Source organism: Corvus brachyrhynchos, unplaced genomic scaffold, assembly GCF_000691975.1.
Source record: "Corvus brachyrhynchos isolate BGI_N302 unplaced genomic scaffold, ASM69197v1 scaffold95, whole genome shotgun sequence".
Taxonomy (NCBI): Eukaryota; Metazoa; Chordata; class Aves; order Passeriformes; family Corvidae; genus Corvus; species Corvus brachyrhynchos.
In genome coordinates this window covers 1,577,200-1,582,560 of record NW_008238347.1, presented here as the reverse complement: position 1 = coordinate 1,582,560, position 5,361 = coordinate 1,577,200, and the positions used below count along the sequence as shown (strand labels likewise).

At 51.6% G+C, this 5,361-nt stretch overlaps 1 protein-coding gene across 1 annotated transcript in view; it reads right to left on the bottom strand.

Annotated features, from left to right (window-relative positions):
- THUMPD3 (THUMP domain containing 3) overlaps positions 1–5,361 on the bottom strand; it is a 69,181-nt gene that overhangs the window by 62,260 nt on the left and 1,560 nt on the right. The gene's annotated exons all lie outside the window — the stretch shown is intronic.

Genomic DNA, 5,361 nt, shown 5'->3' with positions numbered 1-5,361 from the left:
GTGGTGGGGTAAAGATTGTTGCTATTGGGATACTGGAGCCAGCAGATCTCATGGTAGGACCTAAGCGCTGCCTAGGCCTCAGCTTCTGTGCGTTTGGCTGAGTTCCCAGGGGGTCAGGAGGCCCTTGCTCTGCTGGGATTGCACCAGGACGCTGTTTCGGGAACACAGTGTAGAATTTATGCTCCTCACAGGTGGCTGGAAAGCCATTATCAACCCATTTCTGCTGACAAACTGCTTGGGCCTCTTGCAGGGGATGCACAGAGATATTTCCTGTAGCCACTGCTATGACCACGGACTTGAAATTTAAATGGAAAAAGCCTGATGAAGGCCAGTCCCACCCCAAACCATGCACCCCGGTAGCCGCTGTTGGCCGCACGTGTGCCCGTCTGGGTCAGGGCAGCGCAAAACACTGAACTGAGTTATTTGCCTCTTCATTTTGTGATGGGTGAGTTGGGTTTTGGGGGAGTCTTGTTAGAAGCAAAGTTTGTAGGTAACTGGAGAGAGCAGGAGGCAGAGCCCAAGCTGTGGGCTGTGGTCAGCTTGGCCCAGCTGCATTGCTGCCCATGTTGGCAGGAGAAGGTGGTCACCTCCCGCCCGCTGTGGCACTGCTGGGAGGCACACGGCCAGTGTGTCACTGCCCCTTGGAACTGATGGCATGCATGGAGCTGTTGGGATGATGGGTGTTTAGGTGTTATATCTGGCCCTGATGGGGTGCATGTCTTTGGGCACCCACCCACCAGTACACCGGTGCCCTGCTCCGAGGGGTGCCAGCACAGCCGTTCACTTCTGCTGCGTTCTTCCAGTTAATTCCAAGGGAAAAATGCTGTGTTTCAAACTGTATATGCAAATATCCCTACAGAAATGGAGTTTTTCCTTATGGCTTGGCCATGTTTTTCTTGGAGGTGTGGGAGGGAGCCCATCCTGCACCAGGATACTCAGTCTGAACTTGAAGGAACCCCCAGAACTGGCTATACCCTTCCAGGAGTGAGGGGTGAGCAAACAGGGGCTTGGGCAGGGTCCTAAAACCGTCTTGGTCAGCAGCAAAATGATTGTGGTGTTTTCCTAGCTCCTGGGCTGCTAGTTGAGGCTTTGAAACCCCATGGTCCCACAGCACCCTTTGGGGAAGCTACCCCCAGGACAACCCTGTGCCCTGACCTGGGCCCTCTCCAGGGCAGGGGTTTCCCAGGAGAGAAGTCGTCACTGGGTTCAAGATAGAATTTCTTACACTTTCACTTCCCTTCTCAGTAGTTGCAGATGGAGATGTTGCCTCACAGTCCAGCAAGTTGCAGTGTGGGGGCTTGGTGCAGGTACAAGGGAAAACTGAGGCTGTGCACATGAAGCGCTGCTGGTCAGGCATGGGCTGGGGATTAAAGACACGCGTGAAAAGAACCTGAGAAGTGCCAGTGCCACAGGAGTTGTTTTCATACTGGAGAGAAGTGTTTTCCTTTCTCTTTTTTTTTTTTTTTTTTTTTTTTTAAACTGGGAACATCTCGTTTCAGATAAAAGGCTTGTCTTGTTCTTTGTTTTACCAGGAGCCACATCTCCTGTCTTTGTCTAGGTAGTGATGTTACTAATCACACGGAAGGAAGGAGAGGGGAGGCTTGTTGGCTTGCTTTGGGCTGTTTGCTTTCACTGCAGGTCCCCTCCAGCTGGCTCCACAGGGACCTGCGCAGCGGGACGGATGCGCCCCTGGCAGCTCTGTCTGTGGATGCTCCAGGCCGTGGGCCCTGCACCTCCTTGGCTGTTCAAGCTCAGTAGTGTCACTGCTGGGACCTGACAAAGTCTTGCCTGGATTCAGCCCTCACAAGGTTGATGGTCCTCTGGCAGCCCCATCCCTTGCATCCCTCTGCTGCTGCTCCCAGCCCCGTGTTGGCGTTGGGGGCTTGCTGTGCATGGAAAGCACCGTGCCAGAGGTGCCGGCAGCGGGAGCATCCCATGGACATGTGTGGGCTCTCGAAACTCTGCCAATGTCCCTTGCCTGCGGGGCTGAGCCCAGCTCCTTGGGATCTCACAGAGGTTTTGGCCGCTCTTGGGGCTGTGCTGGCAACACCTGCCTGTAGCAGGGGTTTTCCTGGTGAAACAGCCCGCTGGTGTTTCATATTGGATCCAGGCTCCAGTTGCATTAGCTCTGTGTGTGTGTGAGAGAGCCCCCTCAAGGGAAATGGTGTGTGCTGGTGAAACACGGGATGACAAAGCACTGGAAAATACATCCGAGGTATTTCTGTTATGAAGAGGGCTGGACTTTTAGGGAAGGCAGCACATGGATACTCTGAAGGGGGCATAAAAACAATTGAGAGTCAAATGGCCTTGTTAGTGTATTTTGTGTTTGTATAAGAATTGGATCCTCCCTGAGTCCAGCTTGCTGTGCTATATTTGCAATGGACTATTGGGTCTAATCCCAGTTGTGAGAAAATAATGGCTTTTGTTGCCAAGCACATTTTCTCACTTGTCACAAATCAGTGGGGTGGAGCATATGTTAGAGGAGCGGCTGTCTCAGGCTGCCCGGCGGGAGGATCCGTGACAACACTGTTCTCCTGGACGGATAATTCAGATAATTCAGCATCGTGGAGCAGCCACCCCGACCCAGCCGGGGGGGGTGTGTGGCTGCACTCGGAGCTCCGGGCTGGGGACTTGGCAGCCGGGCTTTGTCCCGCTCCCCGCCGGCAGGGGAGAGCGGGAGGCTCCGGCAGCTTTCATCCCAGCCCGTTGCTAGAGAAACCTCTGCTTTTGTCTGTCCCTGTCTGAGCAGCCAGAGCGTGGCTCTGGCCTGGCGGGACTGGGGAGGGGGTGTTGTGCCAAACCCGACATCCTGGAGGAGGAGGAGGAAGGTGCTCGCTTGCACGGGCCCGGCTCCGGTCTGCAGCTGGTGGGGCAGGGCTGTGCAGGGCTCCCAGCCGCCTCTGCTGCCTGGAGCATCACCAATCCCCACGGCTTCAGGCTTCCCCAAGATGGTGCACGCCTGGCTCCCATGGCCTCTCGTGTGTCAGGTTAGGCTCCAACCTTTGCAAGTCTGAACTATCCAGAATTTTCCACTGCCTGCTTTTCACCAGTGTTTGCCTGTGTAGAATTGGGTTTATTTAATAACTCATCCTGAACTTCACACGTGTTGCCTATCCATTAACTCCGCAGCATATCCTGATGCTGTTTGAGGAGCTTGGCCCGTATCAGCACAGGAGGTACAAAGTGAGCAGGCATTACTTGGAAGAGAGGGAGACTTGCAAAATAACTGTCCGGGAAAAGGATTGTCTCACCAGCTCCATTTACTGCCAGAGGATGAAATCCCAGCTACATTGGAGCTGGAGCTGGGATTTCAGCGTGGTGTTTGTGAATTCCTGGAAGTCAAAGATGCTGCTTCCCAGGGAGATATGTGAACTGTACAGAAACACAAAGAATAAGTGAATAATAATAATAATAATAATAATAATGACTACCACTGGTAAAAATTGCATTGATCTCATGGCATTTGTCTACAGTGTAACTTTTATGTTTAAAAAATGAGACCATATGGAAAATACCCTTTAGCAAGCTGAGAGTGGGACAAGTTGGAGTAGCAGCATGTTCGTAACGACCTGGAGCTGAGCGTGTGGTCTTTGGCCTGACTTCTCCACATAAGCATGGTGATTCTAATATAAGTGCTCAAGTTGGCCAGGGCTTGTCCCAGATAATTTTGCTCTTTGTCAAACCCAGTCTCATCCCTGGTGTCAGAGGCATGCTGTTTGGATGTATGTGAGTGTTCCTGGGCTCTGTGCATGGCTGCCAACATTGTCCTCACTGGTGGGAATGGATGAGGTTAACAGCCAAGGAGAGGAAAAAATGAATCTTTCCCTGATCTACTGGCCAAGATGTCAGATAGACCAAAACAGCACTTTTCTGATGTCTTGTGAAGGCTTGGGGAGTTTTCTTCCATTCACCCTTTCCCTGGCACACTGGTGAGTGTCTGTTTCCAACCCAGTGCAGAGCTCCCTCAGGCAGGGAGTTTGCCTTGCCATGGTGGTGGTTGTAGGAATTTCGGGGTTTCTGAAGGTCTGTGTTTCCAGTGGAAATGCCCCTGAGAATAGGTTCTTCTGGGGGCCCATTGTGAGCCCCGTTGACATGCTGCCCAGGCTGACCCAGAATCTTACTGATTTTTCCGATTTCTCACCTGATTTCCTTTGTATCAAATTCACATCTCTGTATCTTATGCTGATACGCTTTCATTAGTTGTAAATTGCTCCATTCTTGGGTCGTCTTCCCAACAGACAGCACCTCTATTTGCTCTCTGTTGTTTTCCTGAGTTGCCTTTTGAATAGCTCTGGCAAGTTTTGCGGTGATGTTTTAAAACTTTTTTTTCTTTATTTGGTAGTTTTTTTTCCCCCCAGTTTTTAAAATGTTGCCGTTCATTTACAGACCTGCCAAAGGCTGAATGTAAATCGTGTCTGTCTCTCACACTTGGGTGCCAGTTGTCTTCTGGTGGTGGGAGGGAGTCTGCGGTGGGTTTATCCCCCCATGGGCACCTCAGCCTGTGCTCTGTCACTCGGTTCCTTCTCAGAACAGCACTCAGAAGCCTTTTGCTGGGTTTCAGAGGGGTGGGGACATTCTTGGGGGTCTTTGACTGATGAGGGATTTTGCCATACCCTGGCAGCCTGGAAATGTGAACGCTGCCAACATCTCATGTGGCCTGAGGATAATGAGCAGTTATGGCTGTGATACAGGCTGACTGATTTGGAAATATTACAAAAACCAAATCCCCGGATGTTCTGATACAGATGTTCCCTCTCTTGTCTGGATTAGCAGTTCCACAGCCCACATTGACCCTTGCTGCTCTCCTTGGTTTGCCAAGGAATTTTGTTTTCTCCAGCGTCCCTGTCACTGTTGCAGAAATGCTGAGGAAATCAGATTTCCTGCATTTTCTACCCCTGATTCTGCATTTTAAATAACAGGACTGTTGACCGTGGAAACTCCTTCTTATGAGCCAAAGGTAAGGTTTTGGGGTTGGGTGCTGAAGAGAGATTATCTAATGTGGAAAACATAACTGGCACTTGGTTGAAGGTTGGAATTCCAGACCTGTGAATCCCCCCACAATGGAGAGGATGGATGTAGCATGGCTGCAGAAGCTGTCGGGGCTGTGTCCGGGAGCGCTGACTCCCAGGGACCCTTGGAGCACTGAGCGATGTCCTTCTCTCTGCCACCATGTCTGTCTTTGCATTGATGATGCCAGCAGCTTCTCATTTTGTTTTCTACACAAACCCTTCCCATTTAGCATGCAGCAGCAGCCCCTGGGGTCAGTGCCCATCTCCACTGTTGGTGTGATGGCTTGTCACTGGGTGGCTTTACGGTCACGGCTGGCAGCTCCCTGTGCCCGCAGAGCCTGTCCTTTGCCTC